General features: G+C 44.7%; 1 protein-coding gene and 1 long non-coding RNA gene across 2 annotated transcripts in view; one reads left to right on the plus strand and one right to left on the minus strand.

Annotated features, from left to right (window-relative positions):
* Window positions 1-18991, plus strand: part of gnai2b (guanine nucleotide binding protein (G protein), alpha inhibiting activity polypeptide 2b) — a 37805-nt gene that overhangs the window by 3046 nt on the left and 15768 nt on the right. The gene's annotated exons all lie outside the window — the stretch shown is intronic.
* Window positions 11820-15860, minus strand: LOC143521289 (uncharacterized). Its single transcript, XR_013132710.1, has 3 exons — window positions 14966-15860; window positions 13775-13901; window positions 11820-13031 (listed from the first exon to the last, which is right to left on the minus strand). It is a non-coding gene; the product is annotated as an uncharacterized LOC143521289 (long non-coding RNA).

The following is an 18991-nucleotide window of genomic DNA, read 5'->3' on the forward strand; positions in this document are numbered from 1 at the left end:
GAATACAGTGGCCATGAGTGCAGACACTAAGACTGCATGTGTGCTTCTGTAGGAGATAAAGATATTCCACTGTAATGTTAATATCATCTATTTGAGATAAGCCAGGAATGTACTTCATCACAGTGGTTTCACTGGACATCATGTCTCCCAAAGGGCGGGAACAATATCCAAACCGAATATTGATTGGTATGTATTTTTGGGCTAGTAATGGGGTTGCACAATATTGATAAATACATTGCCTTTGTATAGCTATATAATGTTATTGGGATGTGTTTTAAAAACAAGTGATAAAACACCCACAGAACATTCATCAAGAACATATAAGGTGGACAAGATGCTTCCCCCACACACACAGACATACACACAAAAGTAAATTCTTAGAGACCTCATTTACATTTAGATCTGCTGAGATATCAGTATTGCAAAGGCCAGCACTGCAATAATGATTAAGTCTTGCAGGCATATTTGATAGGTCACAAACTATAGAGACTGTTAACTTGGACAAAGACAAATATGTCCTAACGGATGTAGCATGTCTTGGCCTTCTTCTTTTGCTTGTGGGTTGGTAGGGGAATATGACATGATATGATCCCTCAGTATGAGGGAACTGAGTCACGGGGGTTAGCTGTGTTTTTGAAGCCAAACTTTGTCGTTGCTATTGACGTTTCTACTTCCTCCCGTCCTTGACGTCGGTCGCCAACTGTTGTTAATGAGGCCTCTCAAGACGACGGAAGAAAAGGACCTAGAGAAGAATGGTCCACTTTTTGGCCTAAAGAATATTCTGGAAGAAGGAGGTCGCTGATATTCTGAATGTCCCTGAGGGGAAAAGAAGAGGTTTAAGCTTTGTTTTTTAGCTCTCCAGAAATGTGCCCACAACATGTGCCCGCAAGTGTTGCTCCTCAAAACAACTGACGTGTCAAGGTTATGACCCAGAAGCAAAAGCCTGTCAGATTTCTTTCATGTCAGTCTGTCTCCACTACATCACAGATACATGGTATTTTTGATTGAACGTAATCAAGGCTATCGTTTAAATGATTCAGAAAAGGAAACGGCTCTGGAAACCAAATGACACATTAAAGGCTTTGTATGGATGGAGGATTTCATGGTTTTTCCTCCCCAGCTGGCCCAGTGCACCAGTCACTGCACGGTACCTCCCCTAATGGACTCTTTGTTTCGAGAGTGCTCAGGGAGCAGGAGTGAGCGTGCACACGCAGAATGGGCCGTCAGCAACATTCAGGCAGCTAGAATTCTGAAGTGTGTGCATATAAGCACTCCTGCAGTAGTTATTTGAAGAATCTCTTACGAGTATTTTCGGCTTGAGGCTATAAGGCTGCTTAAATAATATTGTTGAGGGGCTACTGCTGCTTCAGTGCGCACAAAGAACACACACAAATACACACACCCTGTGCCAAGAACATAATCCTGACCCACCGTATTGAATTTAAATTTTTTTATTTTTTGTGTCATGTCAGATGTTTAAGATGCTATATCAGTGTGGTATCTCGTGCTTGTTAGGGGTGAAGAATGCAGATCCTACAACAAGGCCCCTATTCGCTCTGAGAACAACCATCCTGACACCCCCAAGGATGTTGTGTTTGTACCGTAGACGAGCGATAACTTCAGATTCAGTAGTAACACGTCCCTATGCTTTTACTAGAGCCAAAGTCTGGGCCAGTTTACAAATCACATCTAGACATTTCAGGCACAATGCGCCTTGACTTAACTGTGTATTTGGTTGCAGCAGTTAAATCCACTTTTGTTTAGAGAAAAAAGGAAGGCGGTAAAACGGTCCACACACATGCAGCTCAGCTGAGTGCGCTCGCAAAGTCATATGATGGGAGTTTCTGTAAACGAACACCAGAAATTCTTCTTTCCCCAGAAAGACTGTTTGCATTTTTCTGTATGGAATTCCCTGCGTGTGTGTTGACTCCTTCCATTTACTTCCTGTTTAAGAACTTTGAGATTTATATCTCCAGATGGAGTGATGAATCAGAGATTCATCAAACCCATCTGAAATGGACAGAACTGCAGCTTTGCCATGTAACTGGAGGATCGGTGGTCTTAATGGATACAGTTACAGGCATGTAACACGGATGTATGTACAGTAGCACTTGCGGCTAAATAGATGTCTAGAGTACAGGAAGAACTGTAAAGGTTGAAGGTGCCCTTGAACCTGAGGCATCATGAAACCCTATTAGATGATATCAGTGACCATGGCGATTGGTTCTTACATGCCTCTATCGAGTAGCTTCTGTGGAAACCAGTAAGAATTGCATCATCACATGTAACTGTAAACACCACCACAACGTACTGGAAAGCAGTAGTATATAATTAATGAAAACCTGGTCATTTATATTGACATTAATAAATGATTTAACGCAGTAATTAAGCATCTGCACAAACACCCCAGAACAGTCCTGGAAACACCAGAGCAGCTTCCAAATGTTTTTGCTGGCATCCTCTGCTAATGGAAAAAAGCTTGAATGTGATCTTGAACTAAATCTCATTACTGCTCTTCCATTCATAGTACTCTTTGATATTCTTCTTTTGAACCTTTTAACACAATTTTATACTAAGATCTTATCCAAGAAATTAATATTAGAGATGTCCAACTCGAGAAGAAGGAATGGAGGTTCAGCTGCAGAGGATTCAGTCGGCCTATTCTGCATCTAAAACCTGGAGGTCAAGTTGGACGGGCGACAGATGTTTGTTTACCCCCGATGAAGGGGAGAACAAGGTTGGCACCAATGAGTCAGACTGCCTAAAATCATCACCTGTTCCTTTAGCATCTGATGGTGTGGCTGCAGGAGGCACATCAGGTCAGGCGATAACTCTGGTCTCCCCTTACTCACTCTCACAGTTTGACAGCACCAGACTGCGAGAACAATGCACACAATTCTGTTTTCTGAAGGGTTAATGTTCAAGCTACACGGCTACACAGCTCTCTATTATGTTGATACTAAAATGCTCTAATGCAAATCGTTGATGCTTCAATCGTTTTCAGTGAGGTTACATAATGACTTAATTTACATCCTCAATCTTTTTTTTTTGTTTTTTTGATGGTGACATGAGTATGTGTGACATCTACTTCACGTTGCCTTAAACGTGTGTGGGATTGGATCTGTTTAGTCAGGTGCGAATGCTTAAAAGCCCGCAACCAGGTGAGGACACTTGGTTGTGGGCTAATATTAATGTGTTCATTTCTCAGTACAGTCTAAACATTTACGCAAACCCAGAGGTAAACTCTCTCGTAGGGACCAGAGACACGTTTAGAACGTACTGTAACACAAGACATTAATGTGTGAGTAGTAGCCACTTATCTGATCCAAGCTGTTTGCGGCAGATTACGAACAACGCCATTTTAATGATAGGTGTAAAAACACCCTTGTAAGGACACGTGACTAAAGTCTTGTTTAGTGGGTGCTAATTACTGCTCACGGCTGGATGACAGTGTAGGCGTGTTCATCCTTTACCGTGGTACACACTCAGGACAGCGTGTGGCCTTTGTGAATCCTGCGTCTGCGATTGCCGTGGAGAGCGTCCGCGCTGGTTGCTAGAGGGTCCCGTCAACATTTGCGTACGTGTAGTACGTCCTTTGCGACTCACGCCTGTTGGCGAGGCTGCCATGGCAACGGGGCTGGTCCAAAGGTGCGTCCACAGGGCTTGTGTGTTGCAGTGTTCGGTGACTAATGTAATCACAGCCTCAAACCACCATGGCGCCCCTGTCTGGAGCCGTGCTTGTGTGTCAGACCTTTATAGTGTGCCGTTTCCCTCCAGTGACCCGTTGGGAACGTCCTGAGCGTCCCGCAGACCTTCTTAGGGACTGTGCGGTGACCGTGCAGATGTTTACGTCTTTTCTTTTTTAGAAAAAGTCAATGGAAAGAGGCGGATGAGAGAGGCAGCCTGCTCCTCTTTACTAAATCGCTCCTAGTTTGATTTTTTCCCCTGTATGATTAATTCATCACAGCACTGGGGACAAGGGAGACTTCAAATGCTGTAGCTTCCATCATGCATGTCCTAGAGCTTGGGTTAGTACATCTCCCTCTGCCATATTTCATGCTGAGGTGTGGAGAGAGAGAAAGAGAGAGAGAGAGAGGGGGAGAGAGAGACAGGGAGGGGGGAGGTGAGTGGGGAGAGAGAGAGGGAGATTGAGAGGAAGGGGGGGAAGGTGAGAGTAAAGAAAGAGAGAGTGAGGGAGAGGGAGAGCAGGTGTGTGTGTGTGTGTGTGTGTGTGTGTGTGTGTGTGTGTGTGTGTGAGCATACTGTGTCATTGTGACTTCAGCAGTGTGTCCTAAATTTCAGGCAGTAGTTCAGCTGCATGTTGGCGGTTGTCCTACTGTTGTTGGCCTAATTTCTAAAGCAAATAGACATTTTAGTATAATTTGTGTGGATCTGAAATCTAATGGATAAATGTTAATATCAAACATGTTCAGCATAAGTAAAAGCTGAACCGGGTAAGCCCGTATCTTCAGAACTTGATTGGTCAGCTGTAGTACTGAATGCTGAATGCTGCGGTACTGACCAGTAGTTTAGTTCTTGTCAGTACATTCACACACTGATACATGTGCATGGTGGCTACCTTGAGGAGCCTTGTAAATTCATTGTTTCCTCTTCTTTGAAAGAATCAATAGAGATGGTTCTAAAAGCAAGGGCCATGCTCACATGCCCTAGATTCACATTGCCCAGTATTTCCAATGGGAACCAGACCCAGTAGTGGAGAGATAAACGGGGCTTGGTGAAAGTGCCCTTTGAAGTTCTTGATCAGAAATGCAAATGTGCCTTGAGGCCTGATTAGGCCACTTGGTGTGCAGACGAGCAGAACACGCCTCTGGTCAAACAGTCCAACACCCACAATGCAGCACGGGTCATTACAGCATTACCTCTGTCATTACAGCACCCGGGCAGTCCGTGTGACTATATAGTGATTGCGATCTTTTATTAAGGGGGTTCATCCTTTTATGTGACACCATAGAGTAGATTAAGAGAGTGTATTAGGCATGAACATGTCATGAACATGAAATCTTTTAAAATGCTACTGAAATTTTACGATAAAATTATTTATTTTATGGGTTTATAGGTTTATTATAAAATGTTTCAATTGTAAATTCTGTAACGAATCTTAAGGGCTTGTTTTAATCATTCACTGTGCACACAATGATTGCTTCACTGATAAATGGTATGTATTATTATTATTATTTTATACGTTATTTTAATTTAAAAGAAATTTAATTTTGTTGCTCAGGCAGTTTAAAGGTATCAGTACTGTGGCTCCTGTTGGTTCATTTGAAATCTACACTAATGCATTTGTAGAGCCTTCAAATGTCTCTTTCTTCAGCGGTGATCTGATGTGTGTATTTTCAGTGTGATGTTTTCCTCACTACTAACACTACCCGAAGCTGCTCAGGTGTTAGAATGATGTGTCGCTTACTAATATTCTTGCAAGCCTTGGAGATCATTTCAGCTGTAAGTGTCTTCATAACGGTGTGTCTTATTACTGTACAGTGAAAGAAAGTGATGTAATAGGCAGAACTGCCTTTTTCATTGGCTGTCTAGAACAGAATTCCCAGAGATGGCGGTTTGTGCGTGATGAAGGCTAATGAGAAACAGAGGAAGACGTAGGGCAGAAGGTGGAAGGAGAGAGTCTGATTATCAGTCTGATTATCAGTTTGATGATCAGTTTATCAGTTATTATTGATCATGAGCAAGTAACTTGCAGAACTTTACATTGCTTCACATGTTCTTACACATTTTAATAGCCTACAACAGCTGATGCTTTGAACACAAAGGTGAATTTATGACTGCACCGCTATTGTTTAAATGAATTTTCTATGTTAAGTGCTTTGCAGTTTTTCTTTAGAAATACATTTAAATTAAACCTTTTTTTCTTGGAAGGGAAAGTTATAAAAAAATAACTGAGCAACCGGTTGTCCTCCCTCTAGATCTCTTATGTTGCATGATTGGAATGATTTGGCGTGATATATGATTCTGGATTTTCCTAATTCTGCAACGGCTATGGCAGTCCTAAATGGTATTGCTCTTTGAAACAGGCTCAAATCATTACAGGCACTAAATCACTTTAGAATTCAAACGGGAGTGCGTAGTGCTTTGGTCCTGTAGACACTGGCGAGAAAGCAGGAAATATTTAGCAGCGATTCACCTGTGCTGAGCTTCACTGGCGGTGCAGACGTGACACAGATGTGATTCAGGAGCGATCGGTGGAGGACGCAGCAGTGGGGAGGTCACTCCAGCACCTTGAGGTGCGCCGTTCTTCCTCCCTGATCTCGGATCTTTGACCGAGGAAGAGGAAGAGCCTGCAGAGCGAGACCTGTGCCGCGGATTAGAACGACCCCCACGACGCCAGCGAGGACGTGTGGGCAGACGAACCAGGCTGTGGTCAAACAGCCAAGCCAGGACGACCTCTTCTCGCTGCACGTTACAGGGAATATTTCAACCTTATTTTCTGCCCACAGCCCGGGTGAGATGCAGTTAGTTCTGCACCAGGCCCGTGCTAACGATTCCAGGCTCCTGGTGTCCACACTGGACGTATTGGAGGGGGCTAGCGGCTGCTCTGTCCAGCTCCAGGCACTCCTGTAGGGTCTGGGAGAGACTGCTGACTGTTGCTCATAGGCACGTGGCGGGCCCTGGCCCATTGGCAACCGCACGTGGCCCGGGTTCTGGCGAGATGGGTCGACGTGCTGGCTTGAAGTGTAGACGCCTGAGGGCGCGGCTTCAGTGCTCCTAGGGGAAGTGCATATCTGGTATCGCAGTTACAGTGGCCAGCCTGGGCCTTCAGACCGGACCCTGTGGAAGGAGCATCTGTGGCCCTCACGGGCCCTCAAAAGGGGGTGATGGGACATCGTATCCGAGGACGACGGTAACCGCTGTAAGAGGAAAAGACCACACCGACGTGAAGGTGACTTTGATGGAGAACTAGAGATGACTGATCTCAAATGCCTGAGAGAATCAGTCTGAGAGAGGATCAGATGCTTTAAACTGTGTTATTTCACATGGTTATAAATAGGGGTGTGTTCACATTTGTGAATCCATATGCATTGTGATTTAAGTAAGTGACCCACCGTATCCTAGCACTGGGCCTGGTAGTGTGTGTTCAAGTCGCCATGGAGACATGTATCCATCTCTAGGAGAGTGTGATGGGTCTCTGCTCAAATCGTGTTCAGGCAAGGCCATTGATCAAAGCAGTTCCATGAGCCCACCCAACACACACGTACACACACACACACACACACACACACACACACACACACACACACACACACACACACACACACAGAGTAGCGTAATGGTAGGTGATAAAAACCCCCATAAGCTTAGAGTCCCTCTTGTGATATGAAAAGCAGGTATTACAGGCCTAATGAAAAGGTTGGTTGATTTAATGTGGCGTGTGTGTGTGTGTGCATATGTGTGTATGTGTATGTGTGTGTGTGTCTGTGCTTTCTCACATTACACCTCTTCATTTTCCCACTGCTCTGTTGTGTCTGGTATTGTGGCCTTCTTATAATGTCTGATTCCTTATCCTCCTTATACTTTGCTATAAATGCATTCAACCTAAACAGTGTATTTTCACTTTTTATTAATGTTGAGACCCTCTATAAGAATGTATTTGTCATTGTGTTTCCCTCTATGTGATTATTATCTTCCAAACCCACAGGAAGAGTTGTTGGTTCGTCCTCATGGGGTTACCAAGTTGCCTCTCCTTTGCATATTGAATCCAACAGGTCAGGTCTGAGATAACCACCTTAACTTGTACAGTCCTGTCCCCCCAAACAGCTCCAATAATTTCAGGTAGCATGTAGCTGAATACACATGTTAGCAAACCTGTTATTTCCTCTCAAAGGAGATGACGTAAGAAAGTTTATATATAGCTAAATGAAAAGCATCTGAGCCCTGTGGTTTTGGGGGCAGGTGTTGAGCAGATGTGGCTAGTAGCTAGCTCGTAAAACTCTGGCACGAGCTTGGGCTATGCAGTCGGGAAGACGGAAGGAGGGAAGACGGAAGGAGGGAAGAAGGGAGAGGGAGGAAAGGAGAACCCAGCAGAGTGCCGTGCTGAGCGGTAGCCAGGGTTGGATGGGTTCCCAGCCTCGCAAAACCTGCTGTAGAACGCGGCCTGTCCAGACCAGCATGGCGGGGGCTAGCTGGCCTAGCTTCTCCATCGACTCACCCAGCACTAAGGACCCCCCCCCCCCCCCCCCCCCCCCCCCCCCCATTTTATTTGTTCGTTTATTCACATATTTAGGATTTGCAAACTTCAATCACGTTCTGGCAGTCCAAGCAGTCAATTTCATACTCCAGTTTGCCACAGCTCCTCATATGTGCTGGTTTGTCTACGCTGTGTCTTTGCTGGGTTCGTTCAACTTTGAGTTTCAATTTTTTTGTGAGAAAAAAAAAAAACTGTTTCGGAGTGTTTTAAATCAACATTTGATGTATGCACCCCTTCATTTGTTAATTTGCATGTTTGTTAAACAAGCAAGTGAAAAATTACTGTATCTGAATTCAAAATGTCCTGTCTGACATCATAGAGTTGGGGTTAGGATTGTAAGTTCATGTTTTACACGTTTTAGCATATTCACTGAAAGAAAAAAACAATTACATAAAGTCATAATTTACCTTTTAGCTTGTTTGTCAGTACACTGGCTGAACTAGTTTCTATGTGCCCGTCTCTGAGAGGGAGGAGGTGTGGTTCAGGGGTCGTTTAGAAGGACTGGATATGGAGATGTGCCACTCATACCAAACAGTTACATACACAATCTACTTCCTGGAAATAATGATTTGAAACCTGTCACTACCCGCAACATCCACACAAGTGTGGAAGAGTTAAACAGCTCAAGCTGAATTAGTAGATCGCATACGAGCTGTTCGGGTGTATTCAGGTTTTGTTGTCATGTCCTGTGTGCTGTGGCAGCCTGTGGGAAGTAATTTATTTAATCTTATGTCTCACACACACACACACACACACACACACACACACACACACACACACACACACACACGTACATGAAGAACTGAAAACACTATGCAGTTGAAACGTAATTTTCGTGTGTGTATTAATTCCCCTCCTCCTCCCACTTGCTCTTTGTGGCCCAGTCCTGCCCGAGCTGCTGGAATGAGCTCAGACCAGCAGGAAGTGACTGTCCTTCAGGCAGGAAGTGACTGTCCTTCAGGCAGGAAGTGACTGTCCTTCAGGCAGGAAGTGACTGTCCTTCAGGCTGGACTCCCACCACCTCTTCTGCACAGACACAGAGAGGCTGTCAGTCCCCTCAATTGAATGGGACTTGTAATGATGTCATCTTTGTGTTTATCTCCCTGAGCAGCTGAATTTCTTATTCCTACAGCTTTGTTGCTCCCCCTGACTGCCAAACACCCCTCTACAACCCAACCCCCCTGCTCACCCCCACCCCCCTCTTCTCATTACTCTGAATGTTTTATCTAATGCGGTGTGACGAATGAGAGATTGAGAAAGTGGAGGCACTCACTCTAAGTCACACTTTCTGTTTGGTTGCTTGTTTTATCATTAAGGCATGCTGTACGCTAATGAAGTTTGCTTACGAAAAAAGCAGCTAGCTTAATTTATATGAAATGATACTGCAGCTAACACTGCACAATATGGAGATAAAATACTTTAAAAAGAGGAAACGTTAGAAAGGATGTAATTGTGGCTTCAGCCTCAGAGGTGAATTTAATAAGTGTATATGCAGAATTGCTGAGACCAGCTTTAAGATGTTTTCTTAGTGTGCTCATTTGCATATTGTGGCCCACTCTGAAGTACCAAATCATAAAAAAACACTATTCTGATTGAAAATTACCATATAATGCATAACTAATTCTTTTTTTTTACATGGCACACATTTAAGTTTATTTGTAGGTGCATTACCAGGTAATATTATTGATAATGTGTTAGATGAGGTAGTACGAAGAGTAGCTTGGTTTGGAGGCATGTGTGGAGATAGTGTGGGCACGCAGGTGTGGTTTAGAATTATTGCATATCTTGCACTTTGGGGGGATGTTTGCTTATGGAGAGAAACTTCGTTTTCAGAGATACAAGACACCAACAATAAAAGAACCGTGTATTCTTTTGTCTCTGATTCTAGTGGGATGTGATTGCGGTATCACTTTTCTTCAGGAAGTTTGGGCTAAGATTACTACATCTTTAATGGTCCCAGGCACTGGTCCTTTAACAGTAGTTTACTTCTAGACACTCAGAGTCTCATGTCAATTGAAGAGATTCAGATTGAGATTATATATGTACTTTCTGTACCCATAATGATGTGGTCTCAGGCATGCAGAGAAACGTGAATGTGTAAATGTGTATGTAAGTCTGTGTGCGCACAATTATCAAATCTACCCGTTTCCTGTTGGCAACAACAGGAAGATCAGAGTGGTTTCAGTGGAGATCTGCAGAATACACCAGAACGTGTTTACTGCCATACTCGAACACTTAAACTTCCCCTGTGGTCGATGACACACTTACTCAACCAGACGTCCTAAAACTTAAAACAAGAACAGGCCAACATATTGGGGGGGGGGGGGGGGGGGGGGGGGGGTTCGTATGCACATGCTGATTGACAAGACAAAATTGCAGTAGGCCTATTATGCTTTCATGCAAAACTGAGAACTTGCAATTTGAGTCCAGATGGTCTCCCAGAACTGAAGCTTGCATCATGAAAGGAGTCAGCCTTTAAAAACCTGCAGAAGAAGAGCCTTGAAGTTTGGGACCTGTGCTCCAGCCCGCCCCGTGGTGCCTTGAACAGGCGGCACGTCGTGTGGAGAAGCGCCCTTGAATTCCCTCGCTGTCCGTCTGTGAGGCCAACAGACTCAAAGACTTGAACCATCGTGGCAGTGGGTGCCAAACACTTCAGTACAGTTACTTAGTGCTGAAGCCTATGAGCACATCACATGAAATATCCCAGCTTGGGATGTTTTATGCAAACAAACGCAAAGTTACAGCAAAAAGCAGCAACTGCATGACAGTTTCTGGTTTTTTTTAGATGGCCATTTAATATTGAAGATAAATACATGCTGTGTGTAGCATGTGTATCTACAGCCTTTTACAAATGCCTATTCATTTTCATTTAGTGGTAAGAGGTTAAGACGAATCTTGAACTGAGTAACACTTTTCATAGGTGGATTACATAAGACATCCTTATTTCAGTAGTCACGTATACATAGTTGTAAATAAAGTTAAGCAGAGTGTAAGTTCCATCATTACTTAAACTAACACAGTGATCAGTGTGAAAGACAAAGATTTTGTTACAGGTAGAAATACAGCAGTGTGTGTGTGTGTGTGTGTGTGTGTGTGTGTGTGTGTGTGTGTGTGTGTGTGTGTGTGTGTGTGTGTGTGTGTGTGTGTGTGTGTATCTGTGTGTGGATGTGTATGTGTGTGACAGTGTCAAGTCTGAATTGAGCGGAAGGATATGAAAGCAGACACAGAGTGTGTTCCTGTGTGTGTTCATGATCCTGTACGTACCAGTGTGAGTCAGTCCTCCACCCACCGGTTGCCTAAAGAATGAACATTAGCTCTCTTCCTTTTTTTCTTCCTTTCTCCCTCTCTCACTCTCGCTATCTTTATCATGCCACATCATAGGTCTACAAAGCAGTGCCTATTAAGAGTGGCATTTTGGTTCACTCTGTGTTCTGTGTTTTAAAGTTTGGTAGGTTAATGAATTGTTGTCGCTCTGTCTGATTTTCTCTGGGAGACATTATGGTGGGCAGCTGTTTCTAACGGCAGTCTTCAGCATGTGACCAAGGAGAGACTCAGAGATCCATAGATTTCAGATAGCTTCCTCCCAGTCTGAAGCCTCCATTACACTGCTTTCAGTTCATTACACTGCTTTCGGTAGTCACAGTGGTCTTTAGCCTGTGGCTGACCTTGCTGTTTTCAAAGGAACTTTATGATTTTATGATTGATTTGACCAAAATCAATTATTCATACTAGACATAAAGACATAACTCAAGGCTCGTTCGAAGTCTCTGCAGGATTTAGTTTGGCCTGGATTGATGTGGTGGTCCAGAATTCCCAGTTTGATTTAGTCGGCCATCAGCTAAAGGCTCTTAGTCATTCATCTTTAATGTTTATCATCACTAAGACAATAATGACGTGTTTCATGTTGACGGTTCTTTGGGCTTTATAATCTGATTAGTCATAGCTTGGCCAAAGTATTTTATGGGTAGGTGTTTTTCAGCAGTGTCGGTGGTTAAGATTTCTAATCGAGCAGCTAGAGACCACTAAATAACCACATACTGGAGTTATGGTTCGCTTCCTTTTTTCACAGAATCTGTAGAATCTGGATCTGTAGTTCCTAAGAAGAATGGTGTCTCTTCTAAATACACACACCAGGCCCAGAGCAACACAGAGTTCTGCAGACATGCAGAAATCCTTTGGGATTTTGCTCACACGCATCTCTCAAAGGGCCAAGATTTAAGTGTCAGTTTAAGCTGATGTTGAGCCTAGTTACCCTATCCATGGAGAAATCCCCATATTATATGGACCCATGTGGTAGGACTCTAGTCTTTTATTCCTTCATTCTTGTCATTCGTTCTGTGATTTTGGCCCGTCACTGTGAGTACGTGTCAGGTATTAAGTGACCCACTGATTGACTAGCCCAGACCACATGCTCGCCTGGGCCCCTGGAACAGTTTCAATCAGGAATCCAGTATTGGAACTGTGTTGAGAAACACAGTCACTCTGACTAATGCTGCGCTCCAGTGTATTGACTGGTCAGTCGATCTGAACCCTCCACAGAAAGCGTTAACCTCTTCGGAAATTCCTTCGGCAGCTAGAGGGTTTCGGAAAGGCCGTTGTGGGCTGTGCCTCGTTATTTTACAAAACGTGATTTAAAGATCCTCTGTTCACCTGACCCTCTGTGGTGGGGAGGGTCCGAGGTTCTCCATCACTGCAGAGCTTTAGGGAGGAGTCCCACGCCTCTGACCCATTTTCCAACGTTCTCTCCTTAATTCGATCCACTTCGGGATCCACCCCACCCACTGCATTCAAACATCCCAGCTCAGGAGTGGCCCTAGAGGGACAAGAATAGACCATTTAGGCCCCCACTGGACACTCCACATTGGGGAGGAAATGGAAGTGCAGTAAAGAGGATCTTTAGGGCTTGGTTAAATACGCCATTTTCATCTCTTTTGCGGTGAGTTGCAGTAGTGTAGTATGGAACGTGGGCTTTCTGTGGAAAATTGCCTTTCATAAGTTTAGAACGAGCATGTCTGGAGGACTAGAGCCGATGTGAATCTAAAACAGGTGTATTTCATTTTTTACCTCTTTAGTTCTTTGTTAAATGATGTGCTCGCGAAGGATGAAATGGTTCTGCCTGGTTTATAATGTAGTGTTCGCATCTGCTTTTGTTTGCTTAACCAGTAAATTTCACAATAAAAGTCTTCAAGGACATGTAGTTCCTGAAACACTCTTTCTTTGGACATTCTGTGTACCCATTATAGATGATTTCTACTCCATATCTTCCTGTAAATGCTAATAATGTAAATAATAAATAATAATTAGAAAGTCAGCATTATATTATTAAGATGTGTCATTTGCCATGTGATCTTTATATTAATGCATCTATTTATTTAAGCTTTTAAAACTCTTGAATTCCTCATTTTGAAGCCAATATTGCCAAATAACACCAGGAAAGTCCAAACACACGTGCACAGTCGGAGGTAGTGGATCACGTTCCACAGCCCAAGATCCGCCTATGAACCTCTGAATCTCTGAACCTCTGAACCTCTGACCTCTGACCTCAGAACCTCTGACCTCTGTTCTGCAGTGTTCCTCTCCACTTGTGGGTGATTTCTTGGAGCCGCGGTGACGCTGCTCACGTGCCTCATAGCCAAACGTGAAGAGCGTTCTTCATGCCGGCTGCTGCTTTTTGCCGTCTGTTCTGTAATGAAAAGAACACGAGCCAGTTGGCCTCAGCCTAGGAGAGGAACGCTGGCGTGTGCACTGCCATCGCTGGCTACGACACACAGCCCAGAGACTCGGGATGAATGCGTCCCGTCTGTTCCCCTCTGTGCTGGCAACAAGAGCTCAGATCGATTTGAACCTCCCCGCAGTCGAAACGACGGCGTTAGCAGAAGCCCCGTTTTCGCTGCCTAAATGATATCGTCGTTTAGTCAATCTGCCGTTGTACGTAGCGCTGAAATGTTTCCGTGTCACCTAGCGTGCAGATGTGAAAGGGGTGCAGTCGTCTGCAGGTGTGTGTCCAGCTGCTTTGAACACACCTCTCCCTGCCTGCAGAAATGCTGAGCTGTGACTTTTATCAACAGTGTGTAGGTGCTTTGCAAGTACAGCATGTGTGTGGGTAGGTTTGTGTGTGTGTGTATGCGTGTGCGCGTGCGTGTGGCTGCACGTTGGTGTGTGTAGCAGCTCCCTATCGATAAACAATGCATCATGCCTGCCCTGTTAAACATTGACCTACTTCTAATTTATGATGCTCTGCGGTATTTGAATATCATGAAGGCACAGGGTGTGTTTGTTCCAAGAGTAACAAGCACATTGGGTAAAGGCTGCTTGCTGCTTTGAATGGTGCAGTGTAATTTAAAAACTGTGAACACACGACGAGAAGTGTGAGTGGCGTGTGGTTTTTCACTTTTAATTGAATACTTGGTTGTAGTTATGTCTGTGCGAGTGTGTGTGTGTGTGTGTGTGTGTGTGTGTGTGTGTGTGTGTGTGTGTGTGTGTGTGTGTGTGTGTGTGTGTGAAAACCTGTGATTTGATACCTGAAACAAGTCAAACTGAAGTTTATTTAATGACAGAGTAGCTTTACGAGTGCAGTCAGCAGTTCAACTAAGCAACATTTCCCTTTAGCCCACACTCATGAAACTTCTCACTGCAATACCTGAAGCAAAGCAGAGTTACACCAAACCGCTGCTGAATAGAAACAGACCATGAACCTTTTAATATTACGTAAGGCAAATTTACAATGTGTGAAGTGTAGATTCTTACACAAGGAGAGAGCTGAGCCTGAGAAGAAGCCCACCGAAAGCGTAGCGAGATTCTTCACAACACTGGCGTACTCCCAAGGAAACGTGAGGCGTCCGGCTGACGGGCCGCTGTCGGGCCCAGAAGGCTGTCTGGCTACGGGTCGCGAGTCCTCCGCCCGGGACCCTCCTGGACGTGAGGATGAGAAGCCACGACTGCTACAGGAGGCAGGGACGGAGGACTGAGGGCCTGGGCAAGTGTAAGGAAAAAAAAGAAAGACTAGCAAAGAAGTCCGAGAGGAGCGGTAATCAGGCACTCCCCGCGGGCCTGGTTTAAGGAGGCTGGGGAGCTAGCTGCAGCTCTCAGTGCCCTGCGGACATCATTACAGCCGCAGTGTGCGGGGGACACCTGCTCTCCTCTCCCTTCCCCCCATCCCAAGGGGGGGGGAGAGAGAGAGAGAGAGAGAGAGAGAGAGAGAGAGAGAGAGAGAGAGAGAGAGAGAGAGAGAGAGGAGGAGAGAGAGAGAGAGAGAGAAAGAGAGGAAGCATGTGAGTGGTTTTGGAGTCAGGGGGAGCTTGCGCTTTAGATGATCCTCGATTGGCACTGGGGTTTATACAGAGGAGAACTGTAGTGTTGTTGTTGCTCTCAGTACTTGGGCCGTCCCGTGCGGTTGCTGTAGTGCTGACAGTGGTATTATAGCCCTAATTCACCTCTGCCGCTTTGGTACGCGTATCTGTGGCCTTCAGCTCTCTTCCTCTCGTGCGCCGAGAGACGATACAGAGGCACTGGTGAGCAGTCCGACTCCATCTTTGCAAGTCAGGGACGTGGATCACATTCGGAGGGATATCGGCGTGGCCACCAAGAAAGAGCGATCGCGGTCACATTACAGAGCTCACGCCGACGTATAATCAAACACCGATTAATGCGTTCGGGGCCGGGCTATTGAAGTTCAGATGGGAGAGTTCAAACGGTCAGGGAGGGACTAAATCGAGCTCATATTCCACGTCCTGGTGAGAATCAAAAGCAGAGCTGCTGGGTCTCCAGCCTTCCTTCGCTCTGTGGTAATGATGAGGGGCCTGATGTTCCTTCAGAAGTACGTCTGGCAAGCCATTACTCATCTCGTATATACATTCTTATCTGGATAAAAGAGGTAGTTGCATCATTGGGGGGGGTTTGAAATGTCAGATTAACTCTCCCTCAGATTGACTAGGTGAATCAACCAAATCTCTTCAGGTATGCATGCATCATAATGCTGTGTTATGATGCAATAAAACAGGCTAGAATGCCAGACACCTTTATATTAGTTCTATAAGGCTGACATACGTCATCTTTTAGATCTTCGCAGTAAGCTGACCCGTTTTCTGAAGACAGATGTTTCAGCCAGGAGACATGTGGCTGTGTTTCCAATTCTTTTCTGTCACCAATGGATTGAGACAATGGGGTGGTTTCTCGTGCGAACCCGCTTCGCTCTGTTAAATCCCGGTGAGGTGAGGAATAGTTGTGCCGACCCCAGAAGGTCTAAATTCAGGTCATAAAACTTGGTCTTGTCAGTGCCATTCCAGTGCAGCGTTATATCAGCTTATCATGCCGTATTTTGTCTTCCTTTCGTGATAATGGGGCCGTTCCGAGACGCACGCGGTTTAGGGATGGATATACATCAGATCATGCCAGTACCACCTCAGTGTTCTTACCACTAGTCTGCTGAAACATTTTTGCACATGTAACATTTGATAAATCAGGCCAATTGTTACACATATTTCCTGCCTTTAAACATAGACCTCGAAGAGTCTGAAATTAGGTTTATAGTTTGGGTGTGAACGGTGAGCTAAGTCCCTCGGGATTTGTGAGGTTAAACGACGGTTTCTGTTTCCTGAGTGCTGACCATATCTGTTCTTGGTTTGACTTGTTTTGTTTCTTCTTTTCACTTCTGCGCAAATGCCTGCATTATTGCACTTTTACACCCTAAACTTTGGTCTGATAAGACAGGCAGGTTTGATAGGAGATCGCATGCGAACTCTAGTGCTGTGACTCTGGTCCCTGAGGGGAAAAAAAAAAACAAACCAAAAAACATATATAAAAAACAGAAAAAGAGCACAGATGCACTCAAGGGGAGGAGCAACGTTTCGTTTCCTGTGGCGGTAGTTAAAGGGGCAGTCACATCAACAGCCTCAATTCAGCTCTTGTCACCACCTCTACAAACTAAATTTAGACTTTCTTCTAATTGGCTCTCTGTCCGCCCTCGGATGGTGTTCTGCACCCGACCGCACAGATGCCCCACCGCTGTGACATAAACGCCACGTGTACTCTGCAGTTGCCTAACGCTGGACCTCTGGTCCTGTTTGCTGTCATTAGCGTCAGCCTGTGACAGGCTGGTCTATGTCACAAGTAATGAATCTCTTCAAAGAGCCAGAGATGAGAACCCTAGCTAAGATGTAGCATTTAAACAACAAACACATGGTGAGTTGGGCCCCTGGCCTGGCTGTGTACCCAGGTGTCATTTCCGTCTCTGCGCAGGACAGGTATAACAGGGCTCAGAAGGACTTTAAACCTTTGGTCTGAAGAGCTCAGTTTCATAAACATCAGCTTTCCCGAGAAAAGTCCAGTCCAAGGTCAAAGTGTGTACAAGAATACTGCAGCTATGCTATATTAGGAGTTAAGCATTCTGTGTCACTCTGGCTTAAGGTCTCAATCAGCTGGGCCTTTTGCTAAGTGATAGCATCTCTTTTTTCCTTGAAAGACAGTGAAAGGAGACAGAGTATGAGAGAGAGAGGGGGAGAGAGAGGGAGAGAGAGAGTTGGGTTTTGAATTATTAAAGAAGCACTGACCTGTTTTCTGTCTTGCTTGTTCTCTCTTAATAACAGCAGCCTAAATGTCTGGAATCAGTAATTATGCCCTTTAATTATAAAGCGTATTGCTCCATTAAGAGCTATGTCTGTTTCTATATAGACGCTATTTGCTGGTTTGATGCACCGTACAGTTCTGTCATGGTGTGGAGTGTGTTCCTGTCCTTGTACTACTAATGTTTCAGGGCAAGAAGTTACAAACAGCAATAGTTCCACATTTTTGTTAAGACGTGACAGTTTGAATATGAGACTCCTGAATTGCCTTTTAGGTAACATGATATGTCAATATCTGCAATAGAGTGTTTATAATGAATATCTGGCACTGTAGTAATGATTATGGCGTAGTAACAGCCCTGTTTTGTCCTTTTAACCCCCCCTGGAGGGTCAGCTATATATCTGCATCTTGCAACATTGGGAAATTGTGTCATCAAATGAAGAAAAAGGTTTTGACAACATCAAATACAGAGCAATATAGCCTTAAGAGCTATGGTGCATTTATTGGTGGTAATTTGTCACAGAATAAATCAGCCATTTTGTATACAAAATACCCCTTCATTTATCTGATTCCTAACTCAGACTTGGCTCTTGAAAACAAGTCAGGTTATGCTCTAGTTATTTGACATGGGTGTACCTGTCCTGAATTGCATTCAAAAACAAAAATGGACTGTATTCACTGGCATTGATTTTGTTCACAGTGGAGCTGTTAACTGTGTATCCATTCATTTTTTCTCTTTCTGCCCTTAACTCCTGTCAGCACTCTCCCTCTCTCTCCCTCTATCCCTCTCCCTCCCTCTCTTCCTCTCTCTCCCTCCCTGCCTGTCACATTCCTCCCACTCCTTTTCCATTAATAATTTCTCTCCTCTCCCTTCAGTCTCCATCCACTCACATTTAATATCTGCCATGATTTACCTTTCCCCCAGTTAGCAGGACAACCAATGTGTTGCTCTCACGCTTAATTCCTTATCAACCCCCCCCGTCTCCCTTCTCGTTCTCCTCATCGCTCAACGCTGCTACTCTTAGCATGTCTGGACGTGTCTCTCAGCTAAGGCACATCAACAAAGAATGCGAGGGCTCTGTCGTCCTTACCGGCGATCGATTAAACCCAGCTTGGAGAGCTTGGTAGAAGAACAACCTTGATGATGCTGTCTATCTCCATCTGTCTCCAGCGTGCTTCATCTCAGCACAACGACACGAGCTAGATGTGGTA

The sequence above is a fragment of the Brachyhypopomus gauderio genome, chromosome 8, assembly GCF_052324685.1.
Source record: "Brachyhypopomus gauderio isolate BG-103 chromosome 8, BGAUD_0.2, whole genome shotgun sequence".
Classification (NCBI taxonomy): domain Eukaryota; kingdom Metazoa; phylum Chordata; class Actinopteri; order Gymnotiformes; family Hypopomidae; genus Brachyhypopomus; species Brachyhypopomus gauderio.